This window comes from Jaculus jaculus, chromosome 16, assembly GCF_020740685.1.
Source record: "Jaculus jaculus isolate mJacJac1 chromosome 16, mJacJac1.mat.Y.cur, whole genome shotgun sequence".
NCBI lineage: Eukaryota > Metazoa > Chordata > Mammalia > Rodentia > Dipodidae > Jaculus > Jaculus jaculus.
This window is the reverse complement of record NC_059117.1, coordinates 18,244,813-18,268,075: the sequence shown is the minus strand read 5'-3', so window position 1 is coordinate 18,268,075 and position 23,263 is coordinate 18,244,813. Positions and strand designations below refer to the sequence as shown.

The 23,263-nt window shown below is 43.1% G+C and overlaps 1 long non-coding RNA gene across 2 annotated transcripts in view; it reads right to left on the bottom strand.

Annotated features, from left to right (window-relative positions):
* Positions 1–8,878: 8,878 nt before the first annotated feature.
* LOC123455328 overlaps positions 8,879–23,263 on the bottom strand; it is a 35,610-nt gene continuing 21,225 nt past the window's right edge. For both annotated transcript variants that reach the window (XR_006633840.1, XR_006633841.1), the window contains exon 3: positions 8,879–9,961. This is a non-coding gene — a long non-coding RNA (uncharacterized LOC123455328). The remainder of the gene's footprint in view (positions 9,962–23,263) is intronic.

Below are 23,263 nucleotides of genomic sequence, written 5' to 3'. Positions count from 1 at the left end.
GATAGATAGATAGAGAGAGAGAGAGAGAGAGAGGGAGAGAGAGGGAGGGAGATTGCATGCCATGGCCTCAGCTACTACAATTGCACTCCAGATGCTTGCGCCACCTAGAGGGCATGTGCAAGTTTGCACTTGCCTGACCATTGTGCATCGGGCTTACATGGGCTCTGGAGAGAGATCCAACATGGGTCCTTAAGCTTCGCAGGCAAGCGCCTTAACCACTAAGCCATCTCTCCTGCCCAGAAATTTTTTGTTTTTACACACATAAAAATTCAACATGAGAATGGGGAGATATCTTAATGGTTAAGTGCTTCTTGCACAAGTATGATGACCTGAGATCTCTCCAGAATCCACATAAAAGTTGGCTGCTTGTGGTGGATGCTTGTAATTCCAGAACTGGAAAGGAGGATCTCTAGGACTTACCAGCTAAGTTATTCCAGCCAAACAGTGAGCTTCAGGTTCAGTGAAAGGCCCTGGCTCATAAAGCAAGGTGGAGAGTGAATGGGAAATACACCCACACCAACCTCTAGCCTTCACATGTACTCACACACACTCATGTACACACCACACACACACACACATACATCAACCAACTATATCTTTTTGACCAAAACAAAAAACCAAACAAACAAACAAAAAAAAACCCACCTCATTCCTTAAATAGAAATAAAAGAAGTAAATGAATATATTCTTGAGTGTAGGACAGATGGAATACATGCATTGAAATGATTTTAAATCATTAAGAAAAGCTGAGAAACTTGGAGCACAAAGTGACATAGAAGGAAACATTGGCTTAAGAATACATAGAGCTACACTGACCAATGACAGCTCTGGATTGAGAGAGAAACTCCTGCTCAAGAAGTACCCAGATGTGTGATAAGAGAACACCTGATGTCCTGGCCTCCACACACATATTCATGGGACACATGCATTTGCACACACATGTGTGTACAACATACATCACACACACACACACACACACACACACACACACACACACACACACACACACACACAACAGAGAGAGAGAGAGAGAGCTGGATATGGTGGCTCATGTTGTAATCCAAACACCCAAGGTGCAGGAAGATGGCTACGAATTTGAGACCAGCTTTGCCTATGTAGTGAGTTCCAGGACAGCCTAGATTACAGAGTAAACTTCTGTTTCAAAAAACAAAGTCAGGCCTGGAGAGATGGCTTAGCCATTAAGGTGCTTGCCTGCAATGCCTAAGGATCCAAGTTTGATTTCCCAGGACCCACATAAGCCAGATACACAAGGTGGCACATACATCTGGAGTTTGTATGAAGTGGCTAGAGACTCTGGTATGCTCATTCTCTCTCTCTCTCTCTCTCTCATAAGTAACAAATAAATAAAAAAAAATTAAAAAACACAAAGGGATAGAGAATAGAGGCTAATAACTTACTCTATGTTCAATCTGACAGATAGAAAACAGGGCATCAGGGGAAGGTTCATTCAACGAAGCTGAGCTGCTGTATGATAAGCTCTAGAGCTAGTGATGACCAGAAGGGCATAACTCCCATTACTGCTCCAATCTGTATGGAACATGGAGGTCAGCATTGCCATGTTTACATCAAGAGAATGGAGGAGAGGAGGGAGGGGAATAAGGAGGGAGGGAGAGAGAAAGAGAAGAGAACTACACTGGATTTCTCATCAGAAACCATGAAGCAATAAAAGAGTGCAGTGAAATATTTGAAGCATTACAAAAGCAATAACACTAATCAAAGAAATAACTCTCCAGTGTCAGCAAACTGCAGGGTTACAGGTCCATGTGACCTTCTTTCCATTTCCCTTTTTCATATCAGCTCTGTTGTACGGGCCAGTTGGATCAGAGGAGTACTTCATCATAATACTGTACGATGGGGTCCAGCTTCCTAGGTGACACAGGCCCATACAAGATGGGAACACAGGTATGGCCATGGGAAATAAGCAACTTCATGGTCACAGTGGGTTGGAAATGTAACTCATGCATGCATGAGCCCTGGGTTCCATTCCCACTGTGGCATGAAAATACCCAGCATTCAGGAGGTGAGGACAGGAGGATTTGAAGATCAAAATCACCCTTGACTTCATAGGAAGTTCAAGGCTATCCTGGGCTAGAAGACCCTATATGAAAGAAAAAAATAAGAAAGAGAGGGAGGGAGGAAAGGAGGGAGGAAAGGAAGGAAGAAAAAGGAAAGAAGGCAAGGAGAAGAGAAACAGAAGGAAAGGAAGCCGGAAGGAAAGAAGAAAGCAGTGGAGAGGGGAGAAGAGGGAGAAAGGAAAGGAGAGGGAAAAGAGAGGAAAGGGAAGTGAAGAGAAATTGGATGGTTGGACTGTGGAGTGTGTGGAGGCAAAAAGGAGTGATGCCATATTCTGTAGGCCTAATGACTGTCATGGTGGACCAGTCAACTGAGCTTCTTAGGGAAATTGTTTTTGTAGGATACTGAATCCTGGACATTTTGAGAACTTCAGAAAACCGTTGATTTTAATTTGTGCTTTTCTAAACATGCAGGGTTTTTTATTCTCCAGTATAAAAGCATGACCAAATGTTGCAAGTGAGATGAGGAAGTGCTTTCTCTGTCTCTGTCTCTGTCTCTCTCTCTCTCTCCTCAAAAGAAAAGTGGGAAATCGTTTAGAGAAAGCAGGCTCTTCCATTCTGCTGCAGACCCATCAGTTACCCAGCACTTTTCTTCCTACATTACCTGCCTAATCTGGGAGGAATTTGTACTTGAGACCTCTGAATAAAAAAATTTAGTTTCATGGAGATGGCTTAGCAGCTAAGGTGCTTGATGTGAAGCCTAAGGATTCCTGTTAACTCTCCAGGTCCCAAGTAAGCCAGATGCACAAAGTAACACAAGCTTGCAAGGTTGCACATGCCCACAAGGGGGCGCACGCGTTTGTAATTAAATTGCAATAGCTGGAGGCCCTGGTGTGCCAATTCTCTCTCTCTCATTTAAAAAAAAAAAAAAAAGGCCAGTTAAGGCACTTTCTCTTAGGCACCTGGCCTAAGGACCCAGGTTCAATTCCCCTGTACCCATGTAAGCTAGATGCACAAAGTGACACATGCATCTGGAATTCATTTGCAGTGATTAGAGGCTCTGGTGTGCCCATTCTCTCTCTCCCTCTCCTTCTCTCCCTCTCTCTCTCTTTCTCCCTCTCTCTGTCTCTCTCTCTCTCTGCCTCTTTCTCTCAATATATCTAATAAATAATTTTTTAAAAATTTAGTTTCATGACCCTTCCTGTTTAAAACCCAGTAAGTGATTCTTAATTCTTGAGGACTGGTTGAATAAATACTCATCCCAATGGGAAAAGGAAGAACTACATAATAAAACAATATTATGGGAAACTGTTCCAGTTTGTAGACAAAGGAACCCAGGCACATGAGTAACAAAGTAGCTTTATTAAAAGTGTCAACCATATAGCAGAGTTACTATTAGTATGCCCTTTAATTTTTTTTTAAAGTATGTGTGTGTGTGTGTGTGTGTGTGTGTGTGTGTGTGTGTGTATCAGGGTCTCTTGTCACAGCAGTCAAATTTACATCTGGCTTTGTAATAAGCAGCCAAGGAATTAGACCTAACCAGCAAGTGCCCTTAACCAGTGATCCACCTTCTCAGCCCCTAGTATGCAAATTTTAAAAGTGAAGAAACTGCTTTTCAATAATAGCCACAAAGGGCTTGGGGAATGGCTTAGCAGTTAAGGCATTTGCCTGCAAAACCAAAGAGCCCAGGTTCAATTCCCCAGGACCCATGATAGCCAGGTGCACAAGGGGGCGCATGAGTCTGGATTTCTTTTGCAGTGGCTAGAGGCCCTGGCGCACCCATTCTCTCCCTCTCTCTCTCTCTCTCTCTCTCTCTCTCTCCCTCTCTCTCTCTCTCTCAATCTCTCTCTCTCTCTCCCCTCCACTCCCCACCTTTCTCTGTCAAATAAATAAATAAATAGTAGCCACACAGCTCCTAAAATGACAACCATCCTTTCTCTTTCTTCTTCATATTCTTCTGAACTTTCTCCAGTGGGAATTCACCTTCTATATAGGAAAATTATGTTCTAAACAATTCCCAGGGAGAAACAGGCAGTGTCTTCCACGTGCTGTCTGCCTTCCTTTCCACTCAACACCGAGGGCCGAGGGCCGTGCAGTGAGGACTGAGCGGCAGCCCGGAGTGACTCGGAGAGTCCACAGTTCTGTAGACAGAGACTGTGAAATCGGCTGCAGAGCTGCGGTTCGAACCGCTCTGTCATCACGGATGATCACTCGGGATGTGATGGCTGTGAAACACTCTCCTCCCCTGAAAAATGCACCTTGGCTTACTCATACCAATGTCCAGAGCCCTTTCCTCCCAGGGAATCTCTGGCTGCACAATGACACCCCCCCCCAGCAGCTCCCCTGGGGTGACAAGCTGGGAGGCCATTCTAGAAGTAGACACAGAGACGGCCCTTTCCCTCCTCTGCCTGCATCTTAATTTGATTACTTGTGATTCATGTGAGTCTTTTTGGAAACAATTTTAGGGGAGCCAAGTCATCACCACCTTAGTGTATGTAAATCCAATCAGAGGGCTTCCTTCCCCACAGGTCGCCAAGATCTGATGCATTAGACAAAGGAGCGTTTTTAATTACTCTGCAGCCCTGGTGCCGGTTGGGAAATGAGACACACCGACCTGGAAAGTGACTTAGATCACTGAGCTCTAGGGGGAGGGAGAGTTGGGGAAAACAAGGGCTTTCAAATATAAACTCTACCAAGTGCTTAGGAAAAGAGAAAATGAAGTTTGAGAAATACTTACTATGTGCCAGGAATAGTCAGAATCAGCTGATCACATGATCACATTTAATTAGGACACACATGACTTCCTCCTAGCTTACAGGTTAAACAAACAACAAGGGAAAAGCAACCAGAAGAGGAAACTCATGTATTCAGACTCGGCAATAAAAGAATCACTGCCCAAGTCAGGTAATTACGCGAAAGCCCGTGGTGGGATTGGATCTCCATAGTGGTGAGGGAGAGAGAGAGTCTGGGTTCTGGATGAGTTTAGAAGTCCATCGCCAGCGGCTCTGAAATGCAGACACAGAGAAGGACAAATTACGAAGGATTTATTAAAGGAGAGTTGAGACAAGAGGGAAAACAAAAAACGGTAGGAAAGCTACCAAGCCAAGAGGAGCTCCCCTCTCCCTAGCCAGAGAGAAGAAACCATGAAAGGAGAGCTTGGGGCTGGAGGGATGGCTTAATGGTTAAGGCGTTTGCCTGCGAAGCCCAAGGAGCCATGTTTGATTCCCCAGAACCCACATAAGCCAGATGCACACGGGGTCACATGTGTCTGGAGTCTGCTCCAGTGGCTGGATGCCCTGGGGCACCATGCAAAGATGGGAGATAGGAGGGGTGGTTTGAGGAAAGAATTAGGAAGAACCAGGAAGCTGCTGCTCTTTTTTTTAAATATATTTTATTTATTTATTTATTTATTTGAGAGAGAAAGAGGCAGAAAGAGAAGGAGGGAAAGAATGGGCATTCTAGGGCCTTCTTCCATTGCAGACGAACTCCAGATGCATGTGCCCCTTGTGCATCTGGCTTACGTGGGTCCTGGAGAGTCAAACCAGGATCGTTTGACTTTGCAGGCAAATGCCTTAACCGCTAAGCCAAGGATGAAGTTGAATCAGGCTGCAGTTTGAGTATCACCAGGGCAGGGTCCCAATTCACTAGAATTTATTGAATCCTGATTCCTTTTCCTCTCCAGCTCCTTTCCCTCTAAGAGATCTTTGGGCAAGCATCTAGCCATTTCTCACAGGATTTTCTATAAAGTAGAATTGTAGGCTAAAGGCTTTCCTTACAAACCACCTTCTGAAACACAGCCTGTTTTCTAAGTGGAGATTGCCTACATTCATCCTGTTGTAATGATCTCGGGGTTCTGGGATCCTTCACAAGACACCAAAATGGTCTGAACAGTTCGTTGTATCAGCCTCGGCCTGTGGTTGATCCCCTTGCAGATCTGCAGGTGTTCTGCAAACAAACATATGTCTGGTGTTCCTTAATTAACTGTGCAGCTATGAACATTGTGAAATTCAAGTTTACATATGTTTTCAAACAACATATTTCAAATAAAATTACTTGCAACCAGAAGAGGAAACTCATTTATTCAGCATCCGTTTGCTGTCTCTCAGGCATCTCCTCCATGCCAGGCCCCACAGAGGAACACAAGCTGCAGCCTTTCCCCAGAGCCCGCGACTCCTTAAAACCCCTTCGGGAAAGTTTGTGGGAGAGTCTTTGTAGAAAAGCACTTTATAAAAATCAAAACGCACACACAACAATGTATTGAAAGGAAAAGACATGGAAATGGCCTTCCTACCACATAAAATATAAATTGTCTCTAGCTTTTGCTGCTCATCTGGTGTACTTAAAAATGTTTCTTGGACGAATGCCTCTCATTTCATCAGAAACCCAAGCCTTCTCCGGAGTGCTTTACAAGTTGCAGTGGGGAAAATATGCAGCCCTACAGGCTACAGTCTGAGGAAGGGGTTACACAAGCCAAAACAAGCAAGTGTGCTCTAGGTCAGGTTGGCAAATATTTTCTGTACAGGGCTTGACACTAAATTTTAATTTGAGGCTTGTCTGACCCATACGGTAGCTGTTGTAGCTATTCAGCAAGGCCATTATAGCATGAAAGCACCTGTGAGTAACACGTAAACAAATGAACCTGGCTGTGTCAAAATAAAAATGGCATTTACCCAAACAGGCAACAGGCGGTTTGACGGAAAGGCTATAGTTGGCTGGCCCTTGCTCAGAGGAAAAGCAAATTTGCTATGACAGCTATCCTCCAACTGATGACCGACCAACACGGTGGTCATCCAGACATATGAACCTTTCTTCCCCATCACAGGATTGATGTCCTTCTCAAAGCGGCAAGCTCATATTCCCAGGTATGTAAGTCACATTTCAGTCAATGGTATCTTGAGTGACTGCAGTCCAATGACAGAATTTCCATAAAACTGCACGTAACCCCAATGTTCAAAATTAAAATGATTCGTGAGCAAAGTGAGGAGTCCCTTTGAAATAAGAAAAAGGAAAGTTTCAGATTCAGAAAAACCAGAGTGTGAGGATATGAAAATTAGCCTAGTGGAGAAAGGGTAACGCATAGGCCTGACTACGCATGAACAAGCCAGAGGCTACCATGGGCAGACGGAATGGATCCTGGGAGTTAGACTTGCAATTCACTTTGAAAATTAAGTGGGGGGCCCTGTAAATAAGGGACACATCTAATGCGGTAAGAGTTGAGGCAGGAGGAAGTTGCAGTCTGGAAGGCAAAAGAGATCCAGCTCGGTAGTTGAGCATAGCTTGCCGATGGCTTATGCTTCAGTCAAGGTTGTGGCTTCCTGCTCAGGGAAAACAAAAAGGTCCTGGGAAGTCACATTTGAAAACCCAAAGGAAAGAGAAAATTTGGAGGCAGGGGCTGGGGAGACGGCTCAGTGGGTAGCGTTTGCTATGTGAGCTTGAGGAACTTAGTTCAGATCCTCAGGTCCCACGTTAAAAAAGCCAGGCATAGTGGTGTGTACCTATAATCCCAGTGCCGTGGAGACAGAGACAAGAAAATACCTAGTGCTTGTTGACCAGCTAGTCGAGCCTAACTGTGAGAGCTAGATCTCAGGAGCTTGTCTGCAAAGCTTAATGAACGACCCAAGTTTGATTGCCCAGTACCCACTGTAAAGTCAGATGCACAAAGTGGCACATGCATCTGGATGGGTAGGAGGCCCTGGTGTGCCCATTCTCTCTTTGCCATAAATAAATAAATAAATAATTTAATTAAAATATTTTTGAAGGGAAGACATGTATATCAACCTTTAGACTGCCTGCATACATACATGCAGTCTCGTACATACAAGCACATATGAACACACATGCCAAAAACAAGTTTAGATGCTGACAGAATTTCACTATCTTGTCCAATCTACTGGCGGACTGTGTCAAGTAGCATAATAATCCTAACTCAGGCCCTTGGCTTACACAGTAGAGTCAAGCTGAACACTATCTTCTTGAGACAAGCATCGCATGACAGCATTAGGAGCAGCTGCTTTTATAATCCTAAATTGGGCACACGACACATGTAATGTGTGACCTCCAGCAAGGCCAGGACTTGTTTAACTGACGCTGCCTGATATTGTTTGCTAAACATCAACACAGAGTCACTGCTTTCTTAATGTGGGGCATATCTAGTCCCATATTTGTTGGGTTTTGTCTTTAACACATCTCTTCCATTTGTTTGTTTGTTTTTTTTTTCCCCTCCCAGAACTTTATCCCCTGGAGTCTAAGCTGTCATGGAGATTGCCCTGTGTCTAATTGGTATTTGGTCTTTGGTGTTTCCATGGCTTTCTTTTTTCTTTAATGAGTGCAAATCCAGCTTCTATCTGGTCACTAATTTCCATGCTTGTTTTACTATTTATTTTTCCCATCTTCATGTTCTGCTTCTGTTTAACATCTAGCCTGTTATAATGACCCACTTCTTTCCCATCTGGTTCAATTAGGATCAACAAATATTTACCAAGCATTTACAATGATCCAAACACTGTCTTTGGTTTTGGAGATAAAGTAATGAATAAGATACTGTATTTATTCTCAGCGAGTTTATTGACAAGTAGAATGTATTTGAAGTTAATATATAAAAATTTATCTATAATTTATTAGACATTGATAATGATGCATGTTCTACTATAATAGAGGGGTGTTTCGGAGGTAAAACCAATAGACTGGCCATTTTTTATGTGAAGAGAGAGTTGGTGACAAGACCTCCAGCCTCTGCACACAAACTCCAGACACATGTGCCCCCTTGTGTGCATGTGTGACACTGCATGCTTGTGTCACTGCATCTGGCTTATATGAGACCTGGAGAGTCAACATGGGTCATAAGCCTTCACAGGCAAGCATCCTAAGTGCTAAGCCATCTCTCCGGCCCATAATAATAGAGTTTTTTTAAAGCACAGATAATAGTAATGTTTATATTTGCTTAAGCAAGATTATCAACTCAAAAATCATCAGGACCCAGCATCCTATGTAAATTAATGAGGGAGGCCTGACAAATGTTGACTTGTTGAAGACTATCATTCACCTGAGGGCACTAAATTTAAAACAGTCCTGCCGGGCGTGGTGGCGCACGCCTTTAATCCCAGCACTCGGGAGGCAGAGGAAGGAGGATCGCCATGAGTTCAAGGCCACCCTGAGACTACAGAGTAAATTCCAGGTCAGCCTGGGCTAGAGTGAGACCCTACCTTGAACAACAACAACAAAAAATAGTCCTAACCAAACCAAGCATGTATGGGCTATATGATTGAGCTCACTGGTTTAGTGTTTCCACCTTTATGAAATGAACTCATATGCTTTCATTTGACCCAAATGAGAAACTACATAGCTGTCTGGCTGAGTATTCTTATTTTCCCAACAAGTAAAAGGTCCTAGCACCGCCTCTCCCATCCACCACCTGGGTGAAATTAGAATTATTACTCTAGTAGGTGATATAAAATATGTGTGTGTGTGTATATATATATATATAGATATATATATATATATCTAGCAAGTGGTGTCTGGGGAAGGGTTGCTGTGGAATTTGACCTTTACAGATAGCACGTGTGTAAAGATGTAAAATGTTGAGTAGTCTTTGCTCATGCAGGGCCAGAATTCTGAGCCCTGTCACCCTCCACCACACCATGGTCAGATACAGTGCAGTGAAAATAGTTTCTGAGGGTCACCCTTCCTTGCAGAATTCCTTCACATATAGACTTTGGCTGGGTGACTAGTGCTTGCCCCTGTGCACTCTGGTTGACAGAGTCCTTCTCGTCTGACCCTCCATGCAAAGGAGATCACAGACGCCACTCCGTTCCTGGGCCTGGGTAGGAAACGTATGAGAAGACCACTGCTGGACGTCCGCTCCTAGGGTTGGGAAGGAGAAGGACGCAGAGGCTGCGGTGCAGGATAGTCGTCCCCTCTGAATGTTGCTTCTGAAAGGAAAAGAAGCATGTGATGTGTGGGGAAAACGAAAAGGCTCTTTTGCTCCCAAGGGGAACTTCTGTCCTGCATATGTTTGTTTGAGGGGAAAGAACACATCTCTGTAAACTTCCAGATGGTAGCTTCATGTTTCTGCTGCAGTGAATATTTAATAAATATGAGCTTTCATTGCTTGAGTGCTCAGAGCAAGCTGTCACCCCTGGACAGAGTCGCAGGCCATTATGAGCCTTCAGTCCCCAGTGAGAGTGGTAGTGGGGGAACGTGGAGGATCAAGACTGACTCACAGACAATGTCAGGTCTAATGCACCTCCACCCGGAAGTTGTTCCCATGACCAAAGGACTTCATGAGATGAAACCAAAAGCTGGAGATTCCCTAGGGAGGATGGTTATCCCAGCTCTGAGTGAACAAGGAATAGTGGTGTGAAGAGAATTCTCATCCAGGGCTGAGTATTAGGGAAGTACCACAGGTTGGGAGCCTCAGGGCAAAATATGAATTTAGCATGCTGGAGGCTTATTAAGAAGAATCCTAGCTGGCTATTTAATCCTAGTACTTGGGAGGCAAAGGTAGGAAAATCGCTGTGAGTTCAAGACCGCCCTGAGACTACATAATGAATTCCAGGTCAGCCTGGGCTACAGCAAGACCCTACCTCGAAAAACTAAAAAAAGAAGAAGGAGGAGGAGGAGGAGAATCCTTAGGCTGGAGAAGATGGCTTGGTGTTTAAGAGCTTGCCTGTGAAGGCTAAGGACTCAGTTTGATTTCCCCAGTACCCAGTACCCACGTAAGCCAGACGTACAAGGTGGCTGGGGGGTCTTGGCATGCCCTTTCTGTCTGACTCTCTGTCTGTCTGTCTGTCTCTCTCTCTCTCTCCTGTCTCCCTCTCAAATTAACACAAAATAAATAAAATATTAAGAAATAAAAAAAGAAGGGATTAGTTAGTACCTATGGAAAGGAGAGAAAGGAAGCATGATTGTAATGAGGGAGAATTGGGACTACAATCCAGGTCCAATGTTACCCTTTGCACACCCCAAGAAGATTGGAGCTGGAAAAAACATTGAAAGTCAGGGACCAAGATATTCAGGCTTTTATACTCCCAAGTAAACTGGCCTGGAAAACAGCTGAGGGTTAACGTTGTCTGCAAACAGCATAGTAAGTGAAACGATAAATCCGTCATTCAAGAAGGATCTGGGCAGTGCTTCAAAGCATCTGTAGCCATGAACAACTGGTGCCACTTGGATCTCCTTCTGCATATGTATTTCCAAAGCAGCACTTCCCAGACTCTAATGGGCTGTGTCTGATTGGGGTACTTAGCAAGAAATCCGCCTGAGGAATTACAGCCCTGCTACTCCAGCGCTGGCAAGGCTGCCAGCGATGCCACCGTGCCCTTCCCCACTAGCCACTCGAGATTCCCATGTCCCCCAGTACGCAGCTCATCTCCGAGTCGTCCCGTAGGATGGGGTTGCTGCTGCTTTTCATCCACTATAGAAAGGGGTCTGGAAGCACCCAATGCTATGAGGGTGGCTCATCTAAGTTTCCAACATGTCTGCTGGACACAGGTAGGGGCCCCCGGGCTCCACTGAGAGTTAAAACGAGGGCCTGAGATGCCAGGCACAGCTAAGGGCCCGGGGCTATAGGAGGCCATGCCCTCCCCAGCTCAGCACACCTAGACTTAGGCTTGCTCATTGCCCTGTGACCTTTGGCCAGTTACCGAGGAAACTCCTTATATGGTATTAGCCAGCACCCTTCACACAGCTCATCCCCCCACGACTAGTACCCCACACCTTTTGCCACCACTACACAGATCACCTGAGGCTCTCCCTATGGGCTGGAATGAACGTCCCTAGGCATCAGCAAGCAACCTTTGAACCCACCGATCCCCTTAGGGATCCTCTTCCTGCTCTCTCTCAACTGCTTATAAAAACTCAGTCCCCTGATGAACAAACAGCTGTTCTCCAAAGCTGTCTCCTGGGTGTTTCCCGTGGCACTCACTGCTGCTCAAGACCGTGCTCAGGTTCACAATGGCCTCCTGAGGAACCAGGGACCCCACACATGTCCCTCCCTGCTTGCATCCTGCTGCTTTGCCTTCTCCTGAAATTCAGGGCCATTTCCACTGCCAACATGGTTATTGTCCTTCTCACCTGCCACCAGGAACTTGAGGTGCTCAGATGGCGGTCATAGTTCACAGTAAAACAAATTTGTTCTTTCTTCCCTGGCGGACGTATTTCCCCACATAGAATCAGGGCCTCTGAGTCTGCAGAGATCATGGTTGTAGAGATGGGAAGCATTCATTTCTCACAGGGAGGGCAACGTCAGTTTCTTTTTATTTTTATTTTTTTGTTTATTTTTACTTATTTGAGAGCGACAGAGAGAGAAAGAAAGAGGCAGATATAGAGAGAGAATAGGCGCGCCAGGGCTTCCAGCCACTGCAAACCGAACTCCAGATGCGTGCGCCCCCTTGTGCATCTGGCTGACGTGGGTCCTGGAGAATCGAGCCTCGAACCGGGGTCCTCAGGCTTCACAGGCAAGCACTTCACCACTAAGCCATCTCTCCAGCCCACAATGTCAGTTTCTTGGGAGTGGCGCCAAGCACTTTTTGCGCCCTTTGATTGTGGACCCCTCAATTCTTCCTGCTGGGAACACAGTAAGTACCTTACTGAGTTCTTTGGTTAAGTGAGTGATGACCTGGTATTGTCTCCAAGCTATCCTTTCGTATAAGTTACTTTCCTTGCCAAAGTGGCAAAGTATCTGACCGAAACAATCGAGGACAGACAGCTTACCTTGACTTGAGGTTTAAGAAGGAATGCAGCCCGTGGTGGCACAGAAGGAAGGCAGGGAGGCAGGTGGGTGAGGTCAGTGGTCACAGCGCGCAGCAAACAGAGAACAGACAGAAAGTCATGCCAGGCTCACAACCCTCGAGGTCCGCCCCTAGCGACCCACTCCCTCCAGTGAGCCTCTAACCTCGTAAAGGTTACACAACCTCTCCAAGATGGCACCATCAGCTAAAGACCAAGTGTTCAAACACATGCGTCCTCACACCCACAAGCCTATGGAGGGAGAACAGTTCATCGCCAAACCACCGTATCTTTTAACACAGTGTTCTAATGATCTAACCTTTTCCATCCGCCAAGAACTTCTGAGTGATGTACCGAGACGGGAAGAGCAGATTCCGTAGGCATAGGCCTCTCCCACTCTTCCGCTAGAAAGCGAGTCCCTGATCTGTAATGATACTATGTGAGAGTCCATGTCTTTGGTTCAAATGTCCTATCGGGAGTGCTGGCTGAGGCCTTGCAGTGAGAAACAGCAGACCCGTACAGGTCTTTTCTGCCAGGATGAATTATTGGTTCCTCCAGAGTAGAAAAAGCCCAGCATAATCACTTGCCACCAACAGCAGCCTTTTCAGGAGCTAGTATCATGCAGGGAGCTCAGTTTTGGATTCCATGGACAGCAAGTTGCACATTTGACAGTGGTTGTGAATACAGCAGTCTTGGTAAGTGGGAATCCATGCTGCAGCGTTCATTAATAACTTTCTTCCCTAACACCAGGGCCACTTCACTCGGGGACCCTGTCATCTAACCTCTAAGGTACAAAGATTTCCTTGTTTACCTCTTGTGTCCCTCTTCACTCTTTCTCAGTAACTTACCCTACTTCATTCTGCTTAATTCTTTAGCAATCTTGACATCCAAGGTTCTGTCTTCCATTATCTTTTTTTTTTCTCTAGTCACATATTCTCTGTGAGTAAACTCATCCATGCTAAGACTTTATTCATTAATATGATGCTAATGGGGCTGCAGAGATGGCTTAGTGGTTAAGGTACATGCCTGTGCAGCCTAAGGACCCAGGTTTGATTCTTCACATCCCACATAAACCAGATGCACATGGTGGCGCATGTGTCTGGAATTCATTTGCAGTGGCTAAAGGCCCTGGCATGCCCATTCTCTCTGTGTGCATGTCTCTAATAAATAAATTTAAAAAATAGATCTTAAAAAATATGATGCTAATGGATCTCAGCTCCAGGATGGCTATGGTCATGAACTCCAGGCTCATATTTACACTTTAGAAAACCTACAAGGGGACTAAAGGAAGAGAGATTCACTCAAACATACTTCACTGAATATTCATTGTGTTTTTATTACCAAGCTGGGCTGGGGAGAGAATAGAAGCAGAGAGACGCGTGCATAAGCAGGTAGTGGTTGCAGCTACAAGAATGGATGCTTTCATTCAAAGGCTGTGTGCCAGTGTAAGACAAAGCAAGCCAGAGTCCAAACCCAGGACTCATCACTGTGTAACAGACGGGAATCACACGCGCACTGAACCTGATGAACCAAAGAAGGCTCAAACTTAGCAGGTCAAAAATAAACTGATTTCTTCAAATGAACTTGCTTTCCCATCTCCTTCCTTTTCATTTAGCCAATTATTTATTTACCAAGCAGCTCATCTGTCGAGTTGAAATCCTGGGTGTCACCATTGTCATCTTCATACTCCGAATCCAAGGGTGAGTCCTACCAATTCTTCCTGCAATGCACCTTTACTTCCAGCATTCCCTTTGTTCAGTCCTGTGTCAGCTTTCACCCAGAGATGACACTACTTGCCTTGCTGTCTGAAACTGGCTGAAAGCACTAGAGGAAAATCTAGAATGAGAAGTGCACATTGATGTGAAAAGTCTTGAGGCTGTGCCAAAATTCAGCTTGTAACTAATTATTACTCTGTGCAGTTTGCTGCCAACTGAGAAATCCTAATCAGAATGGCAGTGAGCAGAAAGGTCATGAGCTGGGAAGAAAGTCAACTGTGACAGGTGAAAGAAGCTGGGCTGGAACCCAGGGATTTATGCACATGCTACTTGTAGACTGGACGTTTCCACTCATGTGTTTTGATTAGCTGTGGGAGAGAGCCAGCCTTTAAAATGAGAGAGCTGGATGAGGGTTCCGTGCATCTTATGAACTCTATTCAGTCCCTCTTCAAACCTGGTATATGAGAGGTGATCGAGTAAAATGTTCCATGCTGCTATAAGAACAGTCTTTCCGAAAAAAAAAAATTGCATCTTATTGTACCAGTCTTTGACTGAAAATACTTCAGTGTCCCCACAGCCTTTAATGGTTTAGTACTTTTGTTTTCAAAGTAGCACACCTGGCTGCTTTAGTACTTCTTAATCTGAAGATTTAGGTAGAGGGAGAGACATGCGGCTGAAGCTTGCAAGCCATGTTGCACATTTTTGTGTTTGGGGCATGATATGTATGGTAAGAATCACTGATCAATCCATCTGACTTCTATCCATCTTTCCCTTCTCCTCTTTAGTTGTTGACCTTTAACCTTCCAATCCCAATTTTAGCTAAATCAGGCCACTTGCTGGTTGCTCTCAAACACTTATATATTTTCCCAGGCATTTCACCTTACTGGAACATTCTTAATTGCTTGTAAGATTTCTGATCATGCTTCACTACCCAACTGAAACTTCAAATACTCTCTGAAGGAAACTCTTAAGTCTGTCAGTGGAGTTTAACTTTCTTAGTATTTAGATTTATGTCTAAATTTAGCTCACGTATATTTGTAAACAGTCTTCTTGACTAAAGTTGGAGTTTCTTTATGGTAGACCACTGTATTTTCCTCAACAAATCTACCCCAATGTCTCAATGAATACTTGGGCAATGAAAGAACATTTCCAACCTGTTTACAGGTGGGAAAAGCTTGAAATTATTTTCAGTGATTTATAGAAATAATTTCTCAACTTCTGAGTTGGGGGGTCAATAAAAGAAATGGGACATGCTCAAAGGTACTTTATGCCAAAGTCCTTTCAAATACAAGGTTGTAATTATGAAGAATGCCATTTTCACTTTTCTTTTTAAACAAGTAATTAACATGCCTGTTTTAACCAGAAATGTTAAATTTAACTCAATAGGTCACAACAGTTTAAACTCTAGCTACTTCTATTTTAATAGTATTTTTATTTATTTATTTATTCATTTGAGAGAGAGAGAGAATGGGCACACGAGTCTCTCTTGCCACTGCAAATGAACTCTGGAAGCATGTGACACTTTGTGGGTCTGGGTTTATGTGGGTATTGGAGAATCAAACCTGGACCTACAGGCTTTGCAAGCAAGTGTCTTGGATCTCCTAGCCATCTCCCCGACCCTACTTCTATTTTTTTAAAATCACAACCATAAATGTAATTTTGCTTCAAATAACATTCCATTAGCTCTCCCTGGACTTACTGGTAGGTTACACAATCCTTCAACAATGTTGACTATTGGTTTAGCATTGGCTCAAGCACAGAATGAATGTGAGCATTGTTAGAATGAGTATGAAATGAAAAGTTTAAAAAGTTACATATGTGGCCAATGCCTTTAGTCAATTGAAACCCTAATGAGTTAGTCTTCTTTTTTAAATCTAACTTCTAAAATTATCCTTCCATGCAGACAAAGATATGGTGCTAGTACTTAAAGATCATATCTATTTGTGGCTGATAAATCGTGCTCTCTTGAACAAAAGTTCATTTTAGCCTAATTTTCACATAGTTATCACCTTTTACTCATTTCCTAAATATAACATGCAAATGAAAAGGGAGAGAAGAAAGTGAAGAGGGTAAAGAGAAAAGGAGAGTCAGTTCATAGGCTCCACAGACACATAAGCTGCTTTGGTGGTTTCTCATATTCTGAAAATCATTTTAAGCATGCAATTAAATTAAAGGTTAAAGATACATTTTAGCTTAAGCTCCTCCAATATGTGTGGTAAGAGTAAGAGAGCAATTTCTACATTTTGACATAAAACAAAACCATACAAATGACAATAATCAATTACTCTGACCATATGCCTTTGTTCGGATTTAGGATGTCTATTTGAGCATCCGTGAATCTGAACCAGATACCCAAAGACAGCTGCATCTCTTACACATAAAACAAACCACTGCATGCCTCCAATTAGCACTATAATTCAACATACTTACTTTCTACATGCTTTCATAAATGAAGGTTTTGTTTTCAAATGATTTCACTCTGTGCTTATTAAAACACTGACTGCTTAGACAGCAAGCTGCCTTTCATAAGCCATCTCATGGAATTTACACAAGTGAAAGTAGGTTCCAACTATGAGTCCAAAGAAAGAATCTTGCTCCTCACCTCAAAGTAATTTTTTTTTGTTTTTTGTTTTTTGGGGTTTTTGTTTGTTTGTTTTTCAAGGGAGAGTCTCACTCTGGCCCAGGCTGACCTAGAATTCACTATGTAGTCTCAGGGTGGCCTCGAACTCATGGTGATCCTCCTACCTCTGTCTCCCGAGTGCTGGGAAGTAATTTTTATTCCAAGAGCAAACAGGATTTTAAAAATCCAACCCCTGGGGCTAGAGAGGTGGCTTAGCAGTTAAGACACTTGCTGCAAAGCCAAAGGACCCAGATTCAATTCCCCAGTACCCATTTAAGCCAGATACACAATGGGGTGCATGCGTGTGGAGTTCGTTTGCAGGGGCTGGAGGCCCTGGCGTGCCCATGCTCTCTCTCTCCCCTTCCCTCCTTCTCTTTGTCAAATAAATAAATAAAAATAATTAAAAGAAATCCAACCCCCAAATGCATAGGAATTTGGTGAAGCTATTCCTCTTCCCATCAACTTTCCTGCAGAACTGAGGAGTCCTTTTTCCTTTGACTGCTCCAGCTAGGTTTACTTCTAAAAGAAAAGCCTTTGCTTTAAAGGACAGAATATCTTCTGCTACCAAAGCCATTGGTTACATTCTTCAGCTTCCCCATCAGCTGACTGTTCTGACTTTGTTAACCTTTTCTAGCGGAAGGCTACCCTGGCAGCTCTACCTGAGGTGTCTCCAAGTGAGACATATATTGTGTTGCTCTAATTATGTAGCTATCTTGACAACGACAGTCACTGCCTGTAATTAGTCACCCTGGTTTCCTGGGAATCTGAAACACACACACACACACAGTCAAGGTTGACAAGATACTCTAATATTTCAAAAATAGTTATTTCCCCGGGTGCACAATGTCTACTCTTTTCCTCCCTATTCTACCTACTTGGTTGTCCCCATACACCCACCTCTCCCTGCGGAAGGTCTTTGCCAGTCCTTTACAAATGGACACTACATCTTCTTCTCCCCTCTGTTGTCACTGTCCTGGAGCCCCCAGGAGGCTAACACGATAAGTATGTGCCCGTGGTGACAGTGTGTTCATCTCTGCATTTTCCACCACGGGGAGGAGTGAGAGGTGCATTTGAAAATGCACCAAGACACCAGTCTCCTAGACAAAGGATTCCAGGTCTGCCTCTCTTGTTAGCATTCCTGTGAAAAACAATGAACAGACTAATAAATTCATATGAAGCATGCTAAAGAGGAAAATAGACATAAATCTGTTGGTTTAATGAGACTTATCTCTGTGGGGTTTTATTAAATAAATGACAGAGGGCTGGAGAGATGGCTTAGCAGTTAAGGTGCTTGCCTGCAAAGCCAAAGGATCCCAGTTCGATTCTCCAGGACCCTCGTTAGCCAGGTGCACGAGGGGCACATGCATCTGGAGTTCATTTGCAGTGGCATGCCCATTCTCTCTCACACACACTCTCCACCTCTTTCTCTCTCAAAGAAATAAATAAAATGTATTAAATAAATGACAGAAATATGTACCTTTTATACAGAATGAAATTGGGGGCAGGAGAAACTTTCTTAAGAAAGATCACCAAGGCTTTGTGCTATCGCTTGCCTAACATCTCTAATTTACCTCTGTGCTCTGACAAAGGAGATGTCACACCTCTGAACACCACAAATCTTTGTAATGATGCCAAAAAGTGTAATACAACCTTCCTACATATTTCCCTCCTTAACTCCTACATTATTCTCCTTGAATTCCCTTAACTGCTGGGATAAGAGTTGGTTAGGGTAGCAGGCCACCCCGTGATGGATATTTGCACTAGTAAATGTCTACTGATGTATTGGAGTGAGTTTTCTTTATACCTAGTTGAAAATAGTTAATATTCATATTTGTCATTATTGCCCCTAATATTAAACCATTATCATAGGCCAGTAAATAAAAATAGAGTGAGTACAAATCCTACATTTGTCACTCTATCAATTGCTAAGGATTCAGTCAGACAGTGTGATCTGTAAAACTCATGGAGCATTGAGGATTGTGTATCGAAAGACCACAGAAGTGATCTAGTTTAGCATTTACCTATTTTGGCTATTGGGCAGAAACATCCAAGGATATTTAAAAATTCCAAGTGCCTGCCTGAGCCACACTCATTTAGATTTCAATTATTAAAACATGGCATGAAGCTCAAACATCTCTCTCTTTTATTTTTCAATCTTCATAGGGGAGTCTGAAGATAAATAAAGGCAGTGAGTTACCAATCTCATGTATTTCTCTTGTTTTAGACAAGTAATAAACTGAGCGCTATAGAGCCTTTGAGATTTTCAGTGAGTCATTATATATTGTATGACATTGTTAAGTCTAAATCCAGATTTCCCAACTCCTCATTATATGTTCTTTTATATTGACCACGATTCTTTTGTTTGCAAAAGGGAAAAAAAAATCCAATTTAACCTACTTGAAGTAAAAAAAAAAAAAAAGAAAGAAATACATTTCCTTGTGTTATAGAAAAGTTCAGGGATAACACTTGGAGCCAGGGTTATTACTCCTCTCTCCAAGTGACTTCAATACATCCAATCTTAGCCTTAAATTTAGCCCCAATTAAGCAACTCTAGTGGCAAGAAAAGGTTGTCCTTTGTACTCTGGCACAAAATGCACACAGAAGTCCCCGGGAGGATTTCCGATTGTATCTCCTATCTCTTCCTTAGACAATGACTAAGTTCCTTAATGACAGGCTTAGAAGTGGGATAAGCTCTAGCCAATAAAAAAAGAATGAAGTGGTTCTATAACCAGAAATATAGTAGAAGAAATTCTATAGACAAAATTAACAAATGTCTACTTAATATCCAACTCCTTCTGCAATTTAATTCATGGCCTTTGTACTAGGCATGGTTGTCTAGAGAGAAAGAACTGGTGGAGTGAATATGCAAGCCAAAGTGTGCATAGTATTATAAAAGGGATTCATTATAATGCCTTACAAAAGAGTGGCTGGGTTGTCTAAGAATTTCTGTCTACAGGTTGGAGAGGCTGAGAACCAGGCAGCTACTCAGACCAGACCTCAAAGCTAGATGACTCAGCAGTCCCAATCTGGCTCTGAAGGCCTAGAAGATTCCTCTAGTGTTGCTGGTCATCAGTCCTAGTTGAAAGACTCAAGAGGCTGGAGACAAACAGCAAGCTTTTTCCTGGGACTCTTTTTTTTTTTTTTTTTTTTTTTGAGGCAAGCCCATAGACTGGCCTTTTTTGTTGTTGTTTTTTACTTTTATTTATTTATTTGAGAGTGACAGACAGAGAGAAAGAGGCAGAGAGAGAATGGGCGCACCAGGGCCTCCATCCATTGCAAATGAACTCCAGATGTATGCACCCCTTGTGCATCTGGCTAACGTGAGTCCTGGGGAAACGAGCCTCGAACCGAGGTCCTTAGGTTTCACAGGCAAGCGCTTAACTGCTAAGCCACCTCTCCAGCCCAGGCCTTCTTTTTTTTTAATGCATGCATGTGCACAAAAAAGAGAGAGCGAGAGAAAATTATCCATCCACTGTAATTGAACTCCAGATGGCGTGCCACCTTGTGTGGCTCTGTGCACTTTCATCACCTTGTACGTCTGGCTTACATGGGGCCTGGAGAGGAGAACATAGGTCCTTAGGCTTTGTAGGCAAGTGCCTTAACTGCTAAGCCATCTCTCCAGCACTTGGGCCTCTTTTTTCATGGACCATCCACTTGAAGGTACTCCCCCCCAACACTGAGGGAAGGTCTTCTCTGGGCAGTTGCAGTCAATCCTTTCTGGAAATGCTTTCATAGATCCACTCAGAGGCTTGTCTCCAATTGATTCCAGATACTTTCAAATTGATAAGAGTAACCATCAGAGATTTTAGTGACTTTTAAACGTAACCTGCAGAATTAAAAAAAAAAAAATCCTTTATCTGGGCTGGGGATGGTTCCGTGGGCAAAAGTGCTTGTTTGAAAAGCCTGCCACCCTATGTTCAATTCCTCAGTACCCATGTAAAACCAGATGCACAAAGTTACATGTGCTTGTGAAATTCCCTTGTTGTGGAAAAAGGCCCTGATGTGTCCATACTCACATCATACTCACATCATACTCACATTCTCTCTCTCTCTCTCTCTCTCTCTCTCTCTCACACACACACACACACACACATAAGTAAAAGCATTTAAAAATAAAGGGAAATGAATTTATAATAAAAATCTTTATCTTATGACTCTAATACAAGTTTCATCATATTATGTTTTGTTTTAGAATGCATACTTTTATTTCCTGTTGTATGCCATCCCATGTCATTTTGTGAACTATCACAGCCCTTACTCATGAAAGTATTTTTGAGACCACAACTGGTTGTGAACAGTGTGAAAACTGGCTTTGTTGATACTCAATTTGATAATCCAATGAGTGTGATAACTATCTAGTAGGTACTATATGGAATTTAAATGACATCTGTGACAGTCTCTGGTCTCTGGATGCACAAATAATCAAGAAGAGGATAAGTAGGACACAGTGGCATAGAAGGAGAAAGTTCATCAAACCAAAACTTAGCACAGGACTGCCGGTTAAGATGGTGGCATAGGAACCATGCCAAAGCACCCTAGGGGAGAAAAAGCCAAAGAAAACCCAGCAAAATACATACTTTTAATAAAAAGTGAGATATATGAGAAATTAAAATGGCAGCAGAGAAGTAGGAGAGTCCCAGAGCATTCAAAGCCCACACAGGCAGGCCGGAGCAGCTCCAGCAGTGGCGCCCCGGGCTCCGGCAGCGGAATCGGCAGTGGAAGCCGAGGCTCCGGCAGCAGCAGCAGCAGCTCCAGCAGTGGTGGCTTCAGCAGCAGCAATGGCAGCTTCGGCAGCAGCAGTGGCAGTTCCAGCAGCAGGGGTGCCCATTTGCAGGGCCACACTTGCCAGGCTCGGTTTGCCCCACAGGAAAAGCCAGTATCCAGCTCCAGAAAACAGAACAGCAGTCCAGCGACCCAGCCAGCCTACTTGACTGAGACTAAAATCATGCAAAAAGGTAACTGGGAATGCACCAGGAAAGGGTCTCACTTGGTCACAAGCTGACTTGGAACCCTCAACAGACCAGAAATCTTAACCTCTTTGTTGATAGAGGATCTGGTTGTTACAACACCTACTCTTGCATACATACTCGGTGCTGTTGTTGATTGAATGTGTACAGTGTTTAGCTAAATTTTAGAATCTACCTGTATTTGTTCCACTCAGCCTACTTGAATACTCCCATAGCAGGCAAACTCAACCCCTAGGAACACTATTCTAGATACTCTGAGAGTGTTAAGACCCATACCTAACACCTTAATCTCCTACACTGAAGATATATAACATCAGATCAATTGATACAACTAAGAATACCCAGCAAACTAGAAAATCCAAGCATTAACTTAATCCAAGATGCAAAAATATATACATTATAATACAAGAAATACCAAAAATCAAGACAATATAAATCCACCAAAAAGTATTAATGCATCAGAGATGACCTCCAGTGAGAATGAGTTGGAGGAAATGACTGAGAAAGATTTCAAAAGAATGATTGTAAATATGTTCAAAGAAGTCAAAGAACAAATCAAAAGAAACAAAGAGGAAATCAAAGGAATCAAAGAAGATGCAGGACACTAATTTAATGAAATAAAGAAGGCCATACAAGACATAAATAAAGAAATAGAAATAATAAAGAAAAACCAGTCAGAATTACTAGCAATGAAGAGCACAGTTAATGAAATAAAAAATCTCTGTAGAAAAATCTCACCAGTAGAATGGATGAAGGAGAGGACAGAATATCTAAGCTAGAAGACCAGGTGGCAGATCTAATACAGTCCAACAAAGAGAAAGACAAACTAATAGAAAAGTATGAATGGGAATTTCAAGATATTCAGGACACTATGAAAAGATCAAATTTAAGAATTCAGGGAATAGTAGAAGGAGAAGAATTTCACTCCAAAGGCATAGTAGGTGTCCTCAGCAAAATTATAGAAGAAAACTTCCCCCAAATTGGGAAAGAGGGGCCAATACAGATATAGGAAGCCTTTAGAACACCAGCCAGACAAAACCTGGAAAGAACCTTTCCTCGCCATATTATAATCAAACTACCAAACACACATTCCAAGGAAAAAATATTGAAAGCAGTTGGAGAGAAAAATCAACTTACCTACAAAGGCAAGCCCATCAGGATTACAGCAGATTATTCAACACAAACTTTAAAACCCAGAAGGGC